The sequence below is a fragment of the Anopheles funestus genome, chromosome 2RL (assembly GCF_943734845.2).
Source record: "Anopheles funestus chromosome 2RL, idAnoFuneDA-416_04, whole genome shotgun sequence".
In the NCBI taxonomy this organism is placed as follows: Eukaryota; Metazoa; Arthropoda; class Insecta; order Diptera; family Culicidae; genus Anopheles; species Anopheles funestus.
In genome coordinates this window covers 41,391,317-41,412,855 of record NC_064598.1, presented here as the reverse complement: position 1 = coordinate 41,412,855, position 21,539 = coordinate 41,391,317, and the positions used below count along the sequence as shown (strand labels likewise).

The following is a 21,539-nucleotide window of genomic DNA, read 5'->3' as shown; positions in this document are numbered from 1 at the left end:
TCGGGTGAGTACCGTGAGTGGTTGGGCACGCCGATCGATCTGCAGCTTGGCAGCGAGGATGAGAAGGTTCGACCAGGGGTTGTGAAGCGAAGAAATGAAAACAACTGGCCTCCACTTTCAAATCTAACCGGTGAAGCTTCCGACCAAGTGCTACATCTATCACCGCGGCGCGCACAACCAACCATCATCGCGATCTTTCGTGAATGGGCACGCTCATAAATCATGCATACACGGTCGTGGAAGATGTCGTCCCACGTTGGCAAATCTCGCGGCCAGCCATAACAAATCAGCATAGCTTCTAATTTGTGATTTTTGTGTGTTTGTGTGCGGGTTTGTTCCGTGGCGAGTTATTGTACGGCGCTCGAATCGAATCATCGATGCCTTCGAGAGCCGGAGAAGGCCGGCAAAAGGTGTCTGCCAATATCGTGCTCAGATGCCGGCACACATGAAGCCGACGCGAAAGGGACTGAGCAGTGATGGAACAACAACACAAAAGTACGAAGCATAACACCTCATCTGGGAGTCCATCAAAGCATAGGGAGAAATGGTGATCGTAAAAAAGTGCACCCATCCAAACTGGCGGGCAAGTGTCCGGTGTCCAGTTTGGCAGTGGAAATCAAAATCCCCCCATGCAAAGCGACAGTGCACCGATGTGGTAAGTTGCGATCGTGCCCACGGTCTCGTATGCTGACGAATGCAAAACGACGACAAAACAAAAAAAAAAACAAAAGCAAAACTAAACGTAATCCGTTCAGGACCCACGCCGGAACAATGTCCCGTACTTATGTCGATCGGCGAATTCGATCGTACAGAGTTAGGGAATCGTACATATATATAAAAAAATAACATCGACCCGAAATGCCACCATTCGATTGCCACCATGATTCGAACGTTTGCTACGGGAATGATTATGTGACGCGCTGCGGTAGTGAGTCGAATCTGAAATGGTGCAATTATGGTGTGCCATTTGTGACAGCATCATCGCTGGCAAGAAATGACACCCGAGTGCCCCGGTGAGGAAGGTGAGGCCGAGGGCGGCAAGAGATCACACCCTAAGTTCGTTGGCATGGTCGCGAAAGTGATTGTGAAGCGTAATGTTGGCAGCTTTGTTTGCATTTTCGGCATCTTCGACCATTTGAGCTACGAACACCATGATGGCCAATACCAATGGCGCTGATGATGGTGACGAGTCGTAATGGTTTTTGGATGCATGGAAGCTTCTGTGCTAGCTGGATAAACGATTACGCGATACATCCGAACGGAGGAGTTTATTTTGCTGAATGATCGTGGGAAAATGTACACTTTAGCACAGCAAATTCTCTTATTTCGTATTTGTAAAACAAACATTACACCTTATAGAAGAGACCAACGAAAACAATCAGGAGAATGTCTTAGCATTATAAAAGGAATAAAAGATTTTCAGGAGATGGCGTACATTCCACTCGACTCGTATACACCATGTTCCACGAAAAGCATAATCCAAAAACGGCATAATCCAAAAAAATAATCCAAAAGCTAGAGATTCCCAAACCCTACAAATCGTAAGGACAATACCCTACGCTGACTGGACGAATGTGTGGAGAAACATTCACAGTAGTCATCTAAACGCACTTTTAACTCACTGTCAGAACACGTTGTCATGATATGTCCTAATTCTAAGTCTTTCGTATTTGAGCTTAGCCTATATCATCTATGCCATTTTATAAACCTTTCCGTGTCCTACTGAAGATTAGTAGGGCACACCTATAGAATGAGTTAGTAAGTTTAATCGTGCAAAGGAGTTTATGGTTTCAACTCAGCATAAGGAGTTGTTATGACTGTTTTACTTACTCCTTTACATTTTTATTCATTCACTATCAGTCTGCCGACTAATAACTCACTTCTTGGCGTTTTTACTCACTCACTCTCTGTGAAAACTAATGACTCACTCTTTTGCGTTTAATTTCATGCAATAAGAGTGAGTAAGTATAATCAAAAAATAAATAAGTTTTCAAAGTGTAAATTGTATTACATATATTTATTTAAATTAAATACGGTTTACGCCAAACAATGTACAGCCAGCCATGAAATACAAAATTTCGAATAATTACATTCAATTAGCTTTACACTAAGTTGTAGCGAATTAAATAACTAATCATTGCAGTACAGGGATTTCAATCCAAAAAGAGTAACAAACCACTCACTCTTATTGAGTAATTTAAATCCAAAAGGCGTAACAAAACAGTTTTAATCACTACTATTGACCCCAAAGAAAGTAACAAAACACTCTCATACTTATAGCCTGAGTTGAAACGCAAAAGAGTGAGTCATTAGTCGGCACAGAGAGTGAGTGAGTAAAAACCCCAATGGGTGAGTTATTAGTCGGCAGAGAGAGAGGGAGTGAGTAAAAACGCCAAGGAGTAGTTAAAGGATTAGTTAGTTAAAAAAGAGTTAGTAAAAGTTTCAAATCCTTGTAACCACTCTTTCACTCTGTTTCAATTCTTTGAATATAATGAGTATTCTCATCTATAACAATGTTATGGTGTTAGACTTAGTGTACTGAGACCTTCTAAACTATAAGCTACCAAGCTTTTTAAGGTAATATTTTTACCACGTTAAAATAAAGCATACACATGTATCTGAAGAACCTCAGTTTTGTTTAGTTTATTATTTGTAACATATTTATTAATTGATAAAAAACAATCAAGTTTTATGTTTTAATGTTTTAATGAGACCAAGAAAGTCTCTAATGATTGGCTACATTATTTCTTCACAAGAACAGTTCTTAAACATACCCGTTAATAACGTGTTTCATGCAACACAGTGTAATCCACCTGAAAAGCATAATGTTATATCGAATTCCAGGTACTCAGATGCATGGGAAACAATGTTAAGCAGTTCACCATACTGGACGCCATACAGTTTCAGCTGCTCGCCACTTTTGGGCAACTGCACACACTAATGACCTAAAAACAACGCCATCAAGCTTCAACTGTAGCATGTACAAATTCTGCTAACTCCCCACGGGGGATGTTTACGGAGTAAAATAAAAAAAAACAAAATTTGCCTGAACACACTCTTCTCACGGTATGTATCGCAAACCATTGAAAATGTTGCATTTGATCCTTCACACGCCGCCCGGTACTTGCCGTACCGGGGTTGGTTCGAAACCATGAATGCCTCTCCGTTTCGTTCACCACTTCGAGAAAGACACCTCAACCCGTTAAGAAAAATAACGCATTTACCAAAACATAACGCTTTGCCGGAACATTAGGGGTTTCACTGTGCCAAACGGTTCGTGTACAAAAAACCCGTGGCGTGAGGTAGTTTAGAACGCAAACCCTTCGCAAGCAACAGAATACACACAGATCGTGCCGTTTTTTTTTCTGTTGTTGACGCAAAAACACTGTTCCGATATTCTTACTGCCTTCGACTGGTCTGGTGAGTAATCGGCTCTAACTACCCGTTTATGGGTAGAATAAACTAAAATAAAACGATACATCTGCGCTCAAAATGTGTTCTTTTCCACCGTCTATAGCCATCTTTAGCGTGGTAAATGGAGGGGACAGCAAATTACAAGTTTTGCGTTCCGTAGTAGACGACCGTCTGGATACCATTATGAACCGTGGTGCAGCACGGGTCGGGATTGCCGTGTTGCGATTCAATGTCAGCAATTTGTTAGAAAAATATCCGGCAAAGGTCGATTCTGCGAACGCCGTTATCTGTTGCGTTACAAGACTCCACTCCACTGTGAGGAAGGGTGGAATGAGTGGGTGAAAGGGGAAGATGTTATTCCTCGGTCAACCCCGTCCGTCTATTGTTTCTATTTATTGTACCTATTTGTGTAGCTAATAGCACCAGCTGCTACATATGGCCGTATACCGATGTTCCGTTGTGTTTGAGAAAAACTTTAGAACTTCAAGAACTGCTCACCAACGGTAAGCGGCACGAGTCAGCAGCACGGTGGGCACGAAAGAGCCACCACGTCTGAGGCAGTGTTGCGATAGCGAGACTCACCACGAATGCTGTCTGCCAACCAGAAACATGAAAAAAATTCCAGAGTTCTGTACAAAGCGCAGACATTACCACCGATGCACCTTGTACATCAAGTCGCAGCTTGGGCAAGAATCAGGTGGATCAAGTTTCCAAGCCCCTCCACCCTCCCCTTCTGCTTCAGGCACAAGGATGCTTGACATCGTTCTCCCTGTCGGTGGTCATGGACAATTACACGTGCATACGCACGGACGAGTTGCGATCACATTGCAACGCCGATATTCCGACGATCTTTCGATCGCTCAACGGCGGATGACGTCCGACTTCTGTGGCAGGTGTGGCAGCGCACGTGGAAGACGGTAAGGTGAGGATATTTATTTTTATTTGGCTCTTCCTTACATGCATGCACCATCACCCTGATGCTATCCACCATCAACCGGGCGAGAACAACCGATCGCAACAGATCGGCGGCTGCTGTGGTTTTGCCGCCAACGAACAGGAGAAGCAGTTTTATTGGCAGGTAATTACGGTACCATATCGATTACCTAATGCTACCTTCCCATACGATCAGCCTGGTGAAGCAACGGCGTATGCTCCTGTGTGTCCGTTTTCTCTATTCTATTTGTCAATGAGTCAGTGTGTTGAGCCAAAGTTATGGTAATGTGGTGTGCAAATGTAAAGGTACATATATGGCGGAAGAAATTATAGTCATTTTTTTAAAAGGGGAAATGGTTGATACTCAAATACTGCTTCTTTATTGTTATAGTAGTTATGTTCAATTTACCACATTGCATCAAATCACATCAGATAAGAAATTGGCACGCCAAACCATTCTCATAAATTTTTATTAATATTAATGGTATATTATTTTTATATCTAAGCAATACAAAGCACAATAAATGCTAACATCATTAATTGCAGTCCAGCTGTTTCACTGAAAGTAACATAAATACGTTCCAATAATTTGCATTAATTTATGAGGTCCCAAAAAGGCACAACTTCTCTAACACATACACTGTTTACCTACATTTTAAAAATGAAAACACTAACGATGAATATTCCAGCAGATGATTGCGCAGAAACCCCAATTTCACAGCTCTTAAATAAAGCGCATAAACGATTACGTCTAATCCGCTCGGGTGCGCATCCAGAGCAAATGCCAGCCACCGCGCTGTAATAATCGCACATAACTCATTGCCAATCGATAATTGCTTTTCGCACTTCGGGAAAAAAACGGCCCGCCTCGAGCAATATGCTACAACAGGTAGGGAAGGTTTCTCTTGCGCTTACACATATATTTTTGGTAATAACATGTACACCGGGTACTTCTGATGCGAATCCGTCCCGATCTCCTAACCACCCTTTCCCTTTGCAGAGAGCACGATCGCGACTCGAAGATTAGAGTGTGGCCGAACAACAAGCACCCGGGAAGCATAATTGTACATTTGCTGCCACATTATGCTGTGCCAGGTTGTAGCTGAATTGTGCCGTTTTGCTTCCATTAATCGTCGCCCTGATCCTTTTCACTTGCCCCTGAAGGTGGAGATCATCGGTTGTCTCCACTCTAGCCGCCGGTTATGTGGCGGTGTTTGAGGGGTTGGGGGTGTACTTTGTACAAAGAAGGAATAAGACCTGATCGTTCGGTAGTGTTCTACCGTGTGCGAAATGGAGCTGCAGATACTACCGCAACACTGGGAACGGTGCAACGGCTGCAACCGAAGTGCAGTGATCTCACTTGCACACTTCTATGTTCCCGGGGCGTTAGCTCGTGGCCGAAGATCCGTTTTGGTGACGGAGATGGAAAGATTTTATCCGCCAGCCAAGCGACGAAACTCGGCTTCAACTAGCCGAGCAGCCGGTAAGACGCTATTCAGTCGTTGTTTACGTCGCGATCAGTTCACGTCTCCCCCGAGCTGGTTTTTTGCTGCTTGGCTTTCGCTATCGCGCGTTTGTGTGTTGTCATTACTAGGCGAGTTGTCGTCGATTTGTTGTGTGGTTTCCGCTTCCTTTCACGTGTTCGTTCGTGGTGGTGTATCGAGCGGTCGGATCCTATCGGTGCGGTCGTACCGGCATCCATGGCCGGCAATATGGTGTGGTGCAGCAAAGTGATCGTTCACTGTCGTGTCTTGGGGACGGTGCCGTATTAGAGTTGGCAGCTGGTTCAGACAGGACTTCGACCCGTTTTCTTCCGACACGGGAGAGGTTAGAGAGCACTGCCACAGTGGACAAGGTTCGTCTTCTGCTTGCACACGCGTGCAGTGTCCATCCGTCCGGGGCCAGCGTGCGCTGAACTCGGTTCGACTTTCATCGTCTGGACAGTCAAGTTCGGGGTCTCCAGTCACGATCACGCCTTGAACACGCAGACTCTGGGGTTTTTTTTGCACAGACCATCTACACTTTACCGACTTCCCCGACCGAAAGGGATGCAGTCGTTAATATGAAAGTTTAAATCGAAATCTGTACATCGGTTTAGTGATGGAAACAAAGAGCCATTCTCAAGCGCAGTAACCAGTTCAAGTGCGGACTCTATCGTGTGGGTGTTTTGAAGAACGAATCCCAAAAAGGAATGGACGAACAATAATCGATGGGAAGGCAGCCAGCAGCTACGGGAAGGTACATTGCAAAAGGGCTTCCCAACGATAACACGTGTTAGAAACTCGAACACTTTAACCACCAGCGTCCAGGTGTTTAAAACTATCTGAACGGTGAGCGATGCGAATACTGCGAGGCGAAAGTGTTCCGATGACTGGCTAAAAAGAGTGAACCAAAAAAAAGCGGGACGTCGATCAAGTTCCACACCACTTTCCTGGCAGGTAAGTTTCATGAATGCATTAAACGGTGATGTAGGTGATGGGGTTGGGAGACGCTTGCAGCACCAGAAACAATTTCATTCATCTGTTAAAGACAACCGGACATGGTCGGGACAAACAAACCGTGCTGGTAGGGACGGGTCGCATACTGGTCAGGTGCAGTTGGTATCCGATGGGACGGTAGCGTGACCTTTGCAGTGTTTAGCTCCTAAGGCCAGATCGGAACGATTCCAGACCACTGGTTGCACTGCTTGAAAGTCAAACGCTGAGCGCGTTTAAATGATTAAGATCTCAGATAATCCGCGCACGTGCAACGCTTATGCGGACGAGGAGAAAAACGGTTGGAATGTTTCAGTGTTGTAAAATGATCGGCAGCCTATACGCCGACATCGTGACGCTTATAAGAACATGTACGGGTCAAACGGTTTTAGCTTTGAACAAGCGAAAGCAACCAAAATGCCAATCGAAAAATACGAACTATTTTAATCAATTGATCTATGTAACTAATTCTATTGCAACGAAAAGGAATTAAGGAATTAAAGTGATAGTGAATGTTTATTGCCATTCAATGATCAACGTTCATTATTCTTGAGTTTTTTTTAAATTATTAGTCTCAAAATAAAACAATCTTATACAGATAGAAGCGTCTGCCTATCTGTCTGACGTTTCTAGAAAACAAAAGAATTTTTAAAATGTTATTGAAGTGCATAACAAAACTGAACAGTTACTACTTTATTGACAATATAAATGTTTGTTAATGATGTAGATATGAATAATACAAAATAATAACTACCAACAGCGACACTTTTTACTGCTTACTTTACAAATTTATTAATTTTACTATTGGTTTTACCACATATTCGTAAACGGTTATGTTAAGTAAAAGAGAATAGGAAAACAGTTTCTAATATTGCCTTAAATGTCTTTTTTTGAAAGACAATTTTTACCTTCATATTTTGTACCGAAGCACTTGTACCTTTTGTTACCGAAGCACTTTGTTCTCCGTATACTATAATATTGTAAATTTTTTGAATACTTACCGATGCATGTTCATATTTTGAAAAAAAAAAAAACATTATTTTAACAGAAAGTAAGATTACATAAAATTTTAAATTTCACAATTACAATGACTATAAAGTTGCTCCAAAATCTTAAGTCGGCCAGGGTAGTCTAACCAAGTAAAAAAATTGCTGTAAAATATTAACTAATTTTTAAAATTGTCACTCGCAATGGAAAATGATATCTTGAATAGGTGGAAATTTTATTATGTTCCATAAAGCAACTTTCGAACTGCAGGAAATCATATAATAGTTTGTGTAAAAATATAACAAATTCATAAAAAAATTAAAAAAAATCATGAAGAAAAAATAACGATAAAAACTAATAAATCTACTCAGATCTTTAGCCATAAAACAATAAATTCGTCCATCACGGTTATGATGATTTAATTACAAAATTTTGTCACATTTGAACACTGTTTTTTTCTCTTTTCATTCCTTCAAATCATGTTTTTTACAAATACCTAATCATTTTTACGATCTTATTATTTATTTCCGTTGCACAAACCGTAAAAGTTGTCCAATACTTATCTGATTATTTAAAATAATTGCTCCAAATTAAACAATCAATTATAAAATCGTCGACTTTTCCCGCTGTACCTTGGTGTGCAGAAAGTTTTTCTATGAGCTTCATACTAAGCTTCATCCATCACAATTTGGTATACCTGGCTGAAGATAGGTAGGTGAAAAATGATTTCATTTCACCAAGTCGCTAACACGAACGACCATCGTAAGTGAAAGGTCTTAGAACGACCACCATCATCAATCCGAATCCGTTCGGTGAAGCAATTCATTGACGCCCTCACAATTGCTTTTCCTTAATTTCTTTCTCGCTCTGTTTTGCCGCAGCCGTTCCGTCCCTATCGCCGGGACCGGCACTTAGAGAGCCCCAAAGGTTCGTTGTGCGTTGTGCATTGGTGTAATGTCGATGTAACGACACTGGTTGCGCACTGTTATGACATTTTATTGCCCGCCAGTTACCAGTAGTAACTGCGCCGCATCTGGCCAACCCGGTCCGGTCATGGAGGCAGGAACTGATGAGGAATGGTGCTGACATTAAAGTGTACACTTCGCACAGTATGCCCACACTTTCACCCTACGTGAAACGAGATCAAAGATCATGTGACAAAATGTATGAAAAAAAAAACTACCTTCGACATGTATGCCGATCGCGGGTGTAATTGTACATTACATTTCATCATCATACGTAGGTAACATTCGGCAAGTAGGTGGTCTTGGTTTCTTTTTTTGTAGATTTAAGTAATGGAAAGGAAGGAAAACTCACCGAAAGCATGGACGGGACGTTTCGAATCCCGAAAGGTTCGTTGTGGGGCGATTTGTGATCACCAGAAGGCTACATGAAGTTGGTGGCTCTGTTCCATCCGAGTTCAGAGTAAGTCATCTGCCCGTTGGAGATGGTGTGACCAACTTCGCAGCCGGTAAAATGGCAACTTCTCACATCGCTTGGTAGACTGCGTTGGTACGCATGGTCGTGGGAAAATGCAAATTTCTAACGGCTCTATTGGTTGAAACGACAAAAGCGCAATTTTATTGCGATTCCTACGGGACCGACAGCGGATGAGGCTGTAATCTATGGTGCCTTCGCATGCAATTCATCTGTTAGCGATTAATGTGAGTGTTCGAACACGTCCGGTAAATATGGCTTTTGTGCATCAGGGAGTGTAATGATCGGGGCTTGGGGTTTAATTTTTTAATCTCTGATGAAAACAATCCCTTCTGCCCCATGCGATGGAGGATTCGAGCATGGTCATAATTTATAGCGTATTGTTTGTGAAAATTGCTTTCTTCCGGACAAGATATTACTATTGAAGACCTTTGAATATTTGACAGCAATATTAAGTTCACGTAACGCATGAACTTTACAATTTCACCTTTTGAAGATGAGATGTATTTAAAACAACCTTTTAGTAATTTTTTTTTGAATATTTACATAAGAATTTCGATCGAAAACTAAATCGAGTGTGTAGTAAGATTAATCTTGAATAAAAAAAACTCCACATAAAAGGTTAATCGTAGAAAACTGCTTAAAATCACATCAACGTTTCAATTTGTTTCTCCCATTCGCCGATTTCACCATTTAGATTGGCTTCTGGACGTCTGAAGTCTTTCTATCAGTTTAAGATAATCCATCTTAATCGATCTCCAGCTGCATTCAAGCTGCAGTGGATAGTCTTTAAAGACATTTTAAATAAACCCCCAACATAGACTTGAACCACCGGTAGAAATTCAGCTGCCAGGATGGACTATGCACGGTGGTTGGAGACTTTCAATTTAGCTAAACGAACTAAAACAAAAGTAAAAGAAAATACCAACCAACAGGGGAATGGTTCCGATACCAAGCCGACCGTTCGGTGAAAGATGACTCATCAGATAACTCGATCAATTTCGCTTTCGCACGGGCTGTCACGCCATCTTACCGGAAGAAGCGTCACAATCGTTTCGCAAATTGCTCTCTGGAGCGAACTGCTGGCGAAGAGCGAGCGAACATTGCAAACCATCAGTCTAATGCCCAGCTGAATGTTTTTTTTTTCTTGCCGGTTAATTGTGCCGGCTGAACGATGGAAAATGGGCGTCTTTCGATTCAACTGCCGTGGCAAGGTTATGCCGTAAGGGTATCACAATATCTGATTCCAGGTGGAAAGAGAACAGCACAAGAAAAATGAAGGAAAGGAAAAATACGGCAAGTACCACCGTTCACCAAACTTCCGAAACGCGAGTGGAATCGGGCATGAGGCACCCGAAGATGCACCTTTTCCAACCATGAAAATTCACCAGGAGTAAGGAATTTCGTTTAAAATAATTATAATTATTAAAGAAATCATGATCTGTAAGGTCGTAAAGCGAAAAATAATATTTTTGTAAGAAAAATATTTTATTTTATTTTATTTCATAGAAGTATAATAAACTTTTCAAACAAAATTATATTTTTTATGAATTAATGAGATTAAAAATATATAATCCCATATCTCCATTTATGATAAAGATGGGAAATAAGACCAAATTGATCTGCAATTTCAACCTTCTTCTTGAGCAATTCCTCTTCCACGCGAGTGCAATCCCCTTTCTCTGCCGGTCACTCGCAGCAAAAGGTAAATCTGTTTTTTTTAAAGCGAAAAAAAATCCACCCGGCCCCAAACCAGCGATCATCCAGCGATCCGAATAATCCGAAAGCCACACGCTCACCCGAGGTAGACAAACGCAAATTAGAAACGACGTAATGGACGCCGGAGATCGGTAACGGATACGTTTAGCTGCCGCATCGAACACCCGCCGTTCCATTTCGTCTTTCTTCCCTTTCCGATCCACCGTGGATCACGGAGCATCCATTAATGTTCCGGACCGTGCACGATGCCATAGCGAAAGGGTTTGTTCGCAACAGGGCCCAAGGGCCCTCTTCGATTGATGCATCCCGTAAAGCTCAAACGTGCCAAATGGAATCAGTGGCTTTGGCAGTTGAGTCGTTTGAAGTCCAAAATGTGGACCGGACGAGGCTGGTGGTGTGTCGATAATAATTGCATGGGTAAAGTGTGCTTTAGTGTAAAATTTTCTGTTTTATTTCGAATTATTTCCATCCGTTAGAAATGGAACGAGGGAAAGGAAGGAAGAAAAAGAGTGGATGAACGATCATGAATGATGTGACGAATTGAGCTCGACCAACGGGTGATCATTAAATATTAGTTGGTCAAATTCTTGCCCCTCAACTCGATAGAACAGCTCTATCAGAAGGGTGTCAATGTGATCGTTTCTTTTAAGCCACGGAAAACCTCAACATTAATATGCCACACCAATATGGTGAAACAGTTTCTGATGAGGATTTCCTAAAGAAGAAAATTATCTTGAATAGATGCTTTTCAAAATAAAAAAAAAATACTTTTGATAAGCTCCCGAAACGGTTCTGGTTGAGCAACAAATGCAACAGCGTCACGTCGAACACGAATCCTCCGTAATACCCTCTCGTCAGCTTCACGCACAGCTAAGCCGACACTAATCTGTGGCTTCTGAGGTGCGATTACAGCAACGGTACTCGACTGCTGGTGGATCGTACTAATGCGGATTGATGGCATCTACCACGGGTCGAAAGGCAAAGCAAAACACCGAAAAGAAGCATCTCAAAAAAAAACGAACGGGAACACAAATGCTCGAAAAAATTAACTCATCCCCCGAATCGACAAAAGGTACAAACATAATCTTCGATGTAATTCATGCCACCATTACACATTCACCGTGACACGTTAAGGTCGCTCGGTGTCGCTGCATAATGCTCACTCCACCTCCGGCGAATTCTTCCCGCGGCTCTTCGGGGATGAAAACCCCAAATCCCGCGCTTCTTGAGCGATAGAGACGAAAATTGTCCCGTAGCAAGGAACCGTAATCGGAATCGGTGCGAATCGGTGAACGGTTGGTAAATCGTGCTACATAAATCAACGAAGGCAGTTGGAGCACTCCTCTAAAATGCCTTAGACGTAACGTTAGAACCGTTCTTTTCCGTTCTTGCAAATCCACTCTCTACACGCGGTGGTGGACAACATTCCACGGTTCTATTTCCCTATCCCCTTTTTCAACCGTGGGTGGGTGGTATTTTCACGGCCGGGTTTTTGGGGGGAAACTATTGCTTGAGAGCTTGAGAAAATTGGATTCGATAGCAAGCGAAACATATGCTTTCGTGTTTTTTAGATTTGTTTCCCCGTGAGCCACGCCGAACCTCAGAACAGCCCTTTATTGGTGGCGTTTCGAATGACTCTAACCCCAAAACGTCAAACGTACGTTCTCGTTCTCGCTGCACATTCTAAGACACTTCGGGAGGCGAGTTCTTGTACTGTCGTTTTGTTAGACGGCATAAACTCCCCGACAAAAACGGTCGTGCCCTTCGTTCATCAGTATTACCGAGCGAAAAAGGTTGGAAAGGTGAAACAATCAACTGCAACAAACAGGCAGCAGCTCCATTAGTGTTTTACCGGTCCGAAACCTGAACTATGCCGCACGGTCGTGACATTCCGCGAACCTGCGGGAATATTTGCTCCCTTGTCTCCAGACGTCCCGCACAGAAACGGACGCATTGGTGTGGCCGGAAAGCTTCATAGTGTGTTGGATGCAGTTGGAAAGTTGTAGGCGCAAAACGGCAACCATCCGGGCGACATTCGCTCCGTATACAGAGCAGGGCAACGATCTCTACGAAGGTTTCTCCCTTAGCGACCTGCTGCTGTCCCGTGTCGTGATGTACACGACTTTTTTTTTCTTACCTTTACTACCATCCTTCCGTTTCTGTGTCCAAGAAACGGTGTCCTGTGCCGGTGGAACACATCCTTGGTGGTGGTGTTCACCGAACTCAAAAATGTGCTACACCGTACAAGTGATTTTGGTTAAACGCTTTGTCAAACTCACTCGTTAAACAAACAACGTGATTAATGTTTTGATATCCTGCCGTGATTTTGGTAGCTGCCAAACATAGCTAGACTGGGTGGGTGGTGGAAAATTGAGGATTGGATGGTTATTGGAGGAAGTAAGACAAGACAAGAGGGAATGGAGAAAAAACACACTCACCCACAGTTATGATATATCATCCCAACAGGATACCGGACGAACCAAATGGGACAGAGTTGGGTTTTGCAAATGTGTGACCCTTTGCCATCATCAATCATTCAATGTGAAAGAGGTTGACCCTTCGCTCAGGACATTGAACTGGAGCTGGGAGAAAGCGTGGCAATATTTTTTTGCGTTTTGTAGCGTTGCATACTTAAAGTTGTTTGCTTAACGATGCAATTGAAATAAATATAAGCATCTTGAATATATTAGTGATGGGAACTCCAGAATGGATCCATGAATCCACTCCGTCTCCGACGTATAAAAACCGGATTCAACTCCGGGAAAAATTTGGAGTTTACTCCGGAGTATTCAGGAATTGACTCCGAATTACTCCGGAGTTGATACCGTATTACTGCAGAGCTGATACCGGATTACTTTCGAGTTAACTTCGGAGTAATCTCCGATTTTAGCACTGCGCTCCGGAATGTAATCAGGAGAAGTAATCCGACTCCGGGAAAATTGAGGATTTATCCATGACTAGAATATATCCATCGGTGTTTAAGCTATACATTTGGAGTTTTGTTATAAGCTTTAAATTAAAATTGATGTTCTAAAAGAATGTTTCCTGTTTCATTTTACGCTTGAAGTTTACATAAGTATGTACGAAAGAGCTCTTAATTTTCAACTCTCTATCCCGGTAGAAGAAATTGTATCTAAACATACAATGTTAGCTGGCCAATACTTCCGAGAGGGATGTCTGGAAGCGTTTTAATATCTCTGAACGCACCTTCTGCGCTAACCACGCGAACGATCAACATGAATAGCCACCTAATATAGAAATTCCTTTCGCAATTGGAATTAAAGGAAATGTTCCATTCAGTGCCGGCAACACAATCGCCTTACCTCCACTAATCGAATGTCATTCATCCAGAAAATAAATGTAAATGAAGCTCTGCACTAGGTAGCGAACTACGAGAGGGCAAGTGTGGGAGTGTGAGATCTCCCGTAGGCAACGCTCGGTGCAACGTGGCCTTACGCACGTGTCCGTTAGCTCCGGTGGTCTAGGTGCGGGCGAAACCAACCCTGCACAGAGCGTCGCGCCAGAATCGCTTTGATCTTCACGGCAGCTGGGTGAATGGATTCTATTCATCACCTGCGTGACAGCACAGATTTGACCTGTCATGCGCTCAAGTGCTGCAACAAACAGCATCCAACGGGGCTTGGTGTGGTGAACTTTCGAACTCCATCAACCACAGCCGACAACCACTGCCCAGCACCAAGCCGCAAAGAGGTGCTACACCGTGATGCACTCTCGCACTACGGCCCCGGTTGGGTGTTTCGATCCGCCAGTTCTTTCCACTGCACGACTCTTGGCTGGTTTTGGCCGAAGATCAAGATGGGCGATTTGCTTCGGTAAGCCGAAGGCGCTTTCGCTGAACATGATGCATCAACGCATCATATCTTTTAGCACCGCGCACGGGCAAGAACGGGGGAATGATCGAACCAACAAGAACGGGGCCTGGTTGGTTTGAGCTCGATGCTCGATGATGATGATGATGCTTTATCGTCATGCAAATGCTGTTCGAGTACGCGCCATTCGTACAACGATGTAGATAAGCACCAGCTTCACGTGCTAGAAGGGTTGCACGCAACGTTTCGGCGTTGTCCGTCGCTCAAGGCGGTAGTGCATCACACCACGTTGGTAAGGCAGTTAGCGCGCATCGTCAAAATGGTGCGAACGACAAGAAATTAGACAGGTCGCCGCGTGGTGGTTGTGCTGATGCGCGAACATCGTCCGATCGGTGTGTGGCGAACAAGTTGCTGAGTTAGCACGGTGGGTTTCATATTTGCCAACAGTTGGTCACAAATTTGTTTCGGAATGGGCGTTATGCGTTGTATCAATGCGTTTGGAATGGAACTAATGCTAATATTAATATAATTATGAGTAAATTCTTCCTTTTGTCTCTCGATTTTCTATGTTTAAATAATTCTTTTCATAATTGTTTGTTGTTTGCTTTCGTCATTTCAACAGCCTATGTCATCTTTTTCATTTTTACTCTATCTTGGCTGCGACTCCACTTATTTCAATCCAGCTTAAACAGTCCGGCTTTTCAACCTAGCATTAACTTTGATAAGTTAAGTCTGGAGGTAAGTTTTTTTGGATAAAAATTTTTGCTTTTCCCTTCAGGCATATAATAAACATAACTGTAACACTTTACTTATAGCAATTTGTTGCAATTATTTATGTTAAAATGAAGCAAATGGAAGTTCTCACAACTAAGCACGAATATTCTCCAATATGTGTTACATTGTCTACAAGAATATAATTTTATTTTTGGTTTCTTTCTATATTCGTGGCCTAACATTGTTTTGATGTTATTGAACACCATTTTTGAAGTATTTATAATTGTTACTGTATACTTAAGCACTCAACCATTAAAAGCAAAATACATCTTATGATCATTTAAACCGTTTCCATCGGTAATCCCACTGTTCGTATGACCAGACAGCATCAGAAGTCTCCACCTTTAGCTCGTAATACTCTTCGCAAAAGCTGTACGCTTTGACCGAAGACGGTGTCGATGGCGCATGTACCGAGTGTCACGCTTGGTGTCGAACCGACCGGGGACCAACAGTCGACTGTCGGTTCGGTGGGGACTAATGTTTCACTTTAAACAAGACAAGAAGACAGAAGGTGTTAAAATGTGAATTAGATAATCACGCCACGGAAAGACGGCAGCGGGACGGCACGAATTAATCAAACGCTCTCCAACCTCCAACCCTCCTTGGCCCTCCTGTTGGCCCACACGGCCGTCCCACTGGTCACAAGATTGCCATTCGCACAAAGAGACGCATCCGTCGCACAAGAAGGATGGCCTGGGAGCGTCGTACACTCTTGCACACTTTACTCGCCACTCGAGACACTGTGGCTTCTGACGTCGCACGGTACCAAACCAGGAGAGCGCGAAACGGTTCAACGGTGAAAGGCTTCACCCCTTTGCGAGTCGGAACCGAGGAGGTTAGGCAAGGCGTCTCAGAGGGCACGGAATGGAAAGCACATTAAAAAAAGCGCAACGCAACGCGCAATACCACAGCAACGAACGATCAACAAACGATCCTCGTGTGGCTTAGGTTCAGATTACGCAAATTATCGCCGGCGGAATGTGTGCAAAACGGGAAGAAAGTTCAATCGGTTTTTTTATTACTCTTATCGCTCACGATGGTTCGTTTGCGCAACAGCTTTTGGGAACTTTATACAAACCGTACCGTGCTATGTGTAGAGATTTAATTTTTTCAAACAATAGGGCCCTGAAACACGCAATGGGACAACTAATTCGATGGCGTTGCGAATGAAGAAGAATTGCGCCAGTAGACAGATTTTTGGTCATTATTCTGAAACAACATGAACACTAGTGATGGGTAGATCCTCAATTTACCCGGAGTCGGATCAATCCGTAATCGGTTCGAAAAGCAATTTAAGAGGTTGTAAAAGAGTTTCACTAACTATGCCCGCTTACTAACCGAAATTGAATCCGGAGTTAAAATCGGATATAACTCTGAATTCAATTCCGGAGTTAACTATGGTTTCAGCTCCGGAGTCAACTTTGGAGTAATTCGGAGTCAACTCCGGAATAATCCGGTATCAACTCCGGAGGAATTCGGAATCAACTCCGGAGTAATTCGGAGTCAGCCCCGGAGTAATTCGAAGTCAACTCCGGAGTAATTCGGAATCAACTCCGTAGTAATTCGGACTCAACTACGAAGTAATTTGGAGTCAACTCTGGAGTAATTCGGAGTCAGCCCCGGAATAATTCGAAGTCAACTACGTAGTAATTCGGAATCAACTCCGGAATATTTGGAAGTCAACTCCGGAGTAATTCGGAATCAACTCCGGAGTAATTCGGAGTCAGCTCCGGAGTAATTCGAAGTCAACTCCGGAGTAATTCGGAGTCAACTCCGGAGTAATTCGGAGTCATCTCCGGAGTAATTCGGAGTCAACTTCGGAGTAAGTCGGAGTTAGCTCCGGAGTAATACGGTTGAATTTGGTTTTTACATGTCATAGTCGGAGTGCATTTATGAATCCACTCCTGAGCTCCCACCACTAGTTAACATTGGAGAGCCAAAATTTGTACCGATCAACGTACCCCGTGGGCAGTGTTCTTCCAATTCTTAATGCTATAGCTTTAATATACTGTCTCAAGAAAAAAAAATACCCATACACACAAAAAGGGCAGTTAGGGATGAAAGAAGGTCCAACACGATTGAAAAAGGAAGACAGATGAAACGAACATACGGCCCCAAAAAATTCGTGCTTCACCCTTAGGCGATTAAAGTTTTGCACTTGCAGCGTGCCTCGCTGCAGGATGCAAAGGGGGAACCACAGCGCAACGCACCGGATCGCACCAATTTTGCATAATAATTTAAAACACCAACCTGATGATGATGCTAACAAACGCAGGTACAAGCCCAAGCTTGATGCAGACAGAATCCCGTTTCGCTACGGGCCTCACCTGTCATTATAAGTAACACGAAGCCGAACGAAGTGCGAGCTGAAAAAGACGCCAAGATTAAATTGTCCCGGAAGCGACCATGCCCGTCATGTTAAGAACCGAGCATGAAATGTTGCGATGCGATGGCGCCCCTTGGTTGACTGGCATGAGAATAAACATTGCATCGAAAAATGACTAATTCAAACTACTTACCCTCTACTAGGAATGATATCAAAATACCTGCAAAATACTAAACCCTTCCCAATTGAGAGGACCGTTCGTTAAAGCGTCAGCAGAGATCCTTGTCACTTGGCTCCCGGTGTGATTATAGACGGATGCTTGTTAGCACACCACTTACAATCAAGGGCTGAAATGATTATCAAAACTGATGTAATTTGTCAGCCCAGCGAGCCAAACGAGGGGGCCAGCAATAAATCCTGCCTCGACTGTTGAGGCGTTAAAACACGGTACAGAGGTGACAGCATGCCAACCGCAGGAATCAATTTTTGGTGAAACGAAGAGTGAAACTGGGACGGCGATTAATGAAACAAAAAAAAAACACGAGCAAAAACCGGATTCAACCACAACGAATGAGATAAAACAAAAGAACAACGGAAAAATGCATATTGTGATCATTAAAATTTTTCTCATTTTAAAGAGATAACTGCAGATAGTAGTTGAAGTAGTGAAAAATGCACCCAAAAATATGTCCACCCCGGTGCACATTTAAACGTTGCAGCCGTTTTGAAGCTCGTATGGGGCCCAATGTTGGGATGAACATGAAAATGTGAGCATGAAAACAAAACGAAGGATAATCGTAAAAACAAAACCCGAAAAAAAGCTACAGTTTGGACACGTGAGATGCAGCGTGCACGGGCACCGTGGAACATTAACGCGATAATTTTACACATGAATATTGCATTAAATTTTAATAAATTAAATTAACCCAGCTTCTGGTGTTTTGCTTTGCCCGTTTGCTTATTTATCATTTCATCACCACAATGGCGTCACTGCCCGTGCGGTGAGCGTGTCACACGGCCTGGACCCGAACCGTTCCGGGGGTTAAAATGCAAAAAACCCCCAACTGTATCTAACAAGCGGGAACACCATTTTGTGTATCTTCTGCTCATACCGGTGTTGATGTGGAACGGTGTCGCCATTGCAGGGCAGATTGGATTTCTGTCGCCAAGCGTTGGACTGTTTCTCGAAAAGGGGTTTCGTGCGCTTGTTTGTTTTCGTTTTTAAAAATCGGTTTCGATTGCTCCGGGCCCGGTGGTACCGACCGAAAAGGTGTTTGGCGTGTGGCATGAAAGAAAAAGCTTTCGTATAAAGAAAAAAAGTGATCGCATTAGCACGTTAGATAGTGGCGGGCTTTTTAGTGAGCGCCAAAATCCTAACTCCCTTTCTAATCCCGATCTTCAACCGGGGTCGTACGGGATTTCTGTTTTTTTTTTACAGCCTCCCAGCATGGGAGCTCGTTCGCTTGGTAGGAAATCAAGAAATAAAATGGATTAAAATTAATTAATGCCATTAAAAGAATCACGCCGGCTTGGGCGCTTAGTGCTTTGAAGCTTCCCGAAACCTGGCGCTCAACTGAGGCACTGAGGTACCATGCGCTTGGTTCACCACCCCCGTATGTGGCGAGGGTTGAAAACCATACCGAAACCAGGTGGTGCAGTAAAAGCGATATGAGCAACTGCATTTGCATTTTGCAGCACAGGAAACGTTGTTCGTGCAGCAACAATAAAGCTAATAATAAAATCGTTGCACTTCAAGCAGTTGCTCCACGGTGGGGTACCGGAGTGGAGTCAGGAACCGGAGTTGGGGTTGTGTTTTGTTTCGTGTTTCGTTGTCGAATGCCTCCAGCTCGAACCAACAAAACCGAAAGGGAAGTAACGAAAAAAAAGCCACCCAAGACACGCTTTACTACCCAAAAATCTGGTTTGACGGGAGGAAGAAACGCAGCTGGCGCAGGCATTGGGACCGTGATTAGAATGTAGGTCTGGAGGTTGCCTTTTTCTTATTGTGCTCCGTTCCAGACACTTAATTGGATGGCAAGAACATCTGCCGACCTACTGCTGCTGGTGACTGTGGCAGCAGGTATGGTGAAGGGAAGCCTTTCTTGTTGAGCCGCTGGGGACCCATTGATGATTCATCAAGCGAGCGTCTAACCTTGGGTTACTGGGTTTCACTGGGATGGTCGTAACATCCCAGAAGCCATTCCAAGTTCCAAGATGGAAAGAGTTTCAAGGTGGTTTTTTGTGTTGTTCAAAGTGAAGCAAGAATAACAGCGAAAGCAAATTGACCAAGGAAGTTAACAAAGCGGAAAACCGAAAAACAAAAGCTTACATTCTTCTAGCAAATTCCTAACAAAACAAGACGAAGGGTTATTTTTTCTGATATTTTTTTGTATTATTTTTAACCAACAATTGAGAGTCCTTAAATCAAGTGTAAGCATTTAATTAAGGGTAGATAGACAGTGAAAAAGTTCGAAGAATTAATTTTTTTATGTGAGTAAAAAATGAAGAAAATGACTATCCTGTTATTTGGTAAAATAAGTGTTAATACGGCCTGGCCGTTCTAACCAAGCAAAAAATAGAAAGAATTTTTTTTATGTTACAATTTCACTAAGCTTAATGTTCCAGGATTAAGTATTCACCGACTAACTACGAAATTGTCTACCAAAAATTAAACTCATCTGAAAACTAAAAATTTTCTTTCTCCGCAAAGTATTTCCTCCTTGTATTTTGGTTTATTCCGGAAATACTGGGAATAAAGCTGTTATTGCTGATGTTGATCTTTGAACGTTAAACGTTGCCTACTCTGTTATAAACTGTTGTTTCTGAAATTCGGTCTATCAAGTGCTAATCCTAAGTATCTCCTTTTATAGTGTTTTTAATGTTTTAATTTCGATAATTATTTTGGTTATTTCGAAGTAAATCGTTTTTTTACAACGCTCTAATGTACAACCCGGTAAAAAATGTTTTTTAATCTTTTTCTTTATTTTTTAAATGGTTCTAAATGTATAAACTTTTGCGTTAAATTACTGCGAATCGAATTAAATAGATTTGGCATTCGTGTTTTTAGTCGATACATTCTGGGTGAGGTTCTTGGATATCTCTTTTCCAATACATTTATATTCTCACACCTACTATACGTTAAGCTAAATGTTGAATACATCAACTGGTGGCCAAAAAAAAGACTTAGCATAAATAAATAATAACACATCGTAGGGGGGAAATGTCAAGCCGTACACAAATAACGCATGTTTTCCAAATAGCTCCCATGTTAAAAAAACCATAACACTATTTAATGCAAATACCAATAAAACGATACTGTTCAGCTGTTTTGTACTCCGACACGCACATTACTTCCAATCGGGCTCGTTCAGCTGCCAAACTGTTGTCTTTTACTCCCACATGCCCACATGATCGAATGTGTCATTCGCAATTTATGTCACTTACGCTGACGTGATCAATATCAAAAAGCGTCTTACGGTCGGTACAAACACAAAGTATAACAATTTCTTAACGCAAACAAAGCCACCCAGATAATGGTGGCAGGCAAAATGAGGCTAGAAGTAACACGCCGTCAACGAAATAAAAAAATGGCCAAACACACAAAACTTTGGCCAGCCACCGGTTGACATTTGTGGTCGGTTATGC

The 21,539-nt window shown here is 42.8% G+C and overlaps 2 protein-coding genes across 2 annotated transcripts in view; one reads left to right on the top strand and one right to left on the bottom strand.

Moving 5' to 3' along the window:
- LOC125761714 (probable proline--tRNA ligase, mitochondrial) overlaps positions 1-21,539 on the bottom strand; it is a 289,722-nt gene that overhangs the window by 227,151 nt on the left and 41,032 nt on the right. The window lies entirely within an intron of this gene.
- The window catches only part of LOC125761739 (ras-related and estrogen-regulated growth inhibitor-like), a 46,868-nt gene continuing 31,194 nt past the window's right edge, over positions 5,866-21,539 (top strand). Inside the window, exon 1 of the mRNA XM_049423189.1 lies at positions 5,866-6,785. The gene's annotated coding sequence lies outside the window, so the exon portion shown is untranslated. The remainder of the gene's footprint in view (positions 6,786-21,539) is intronic.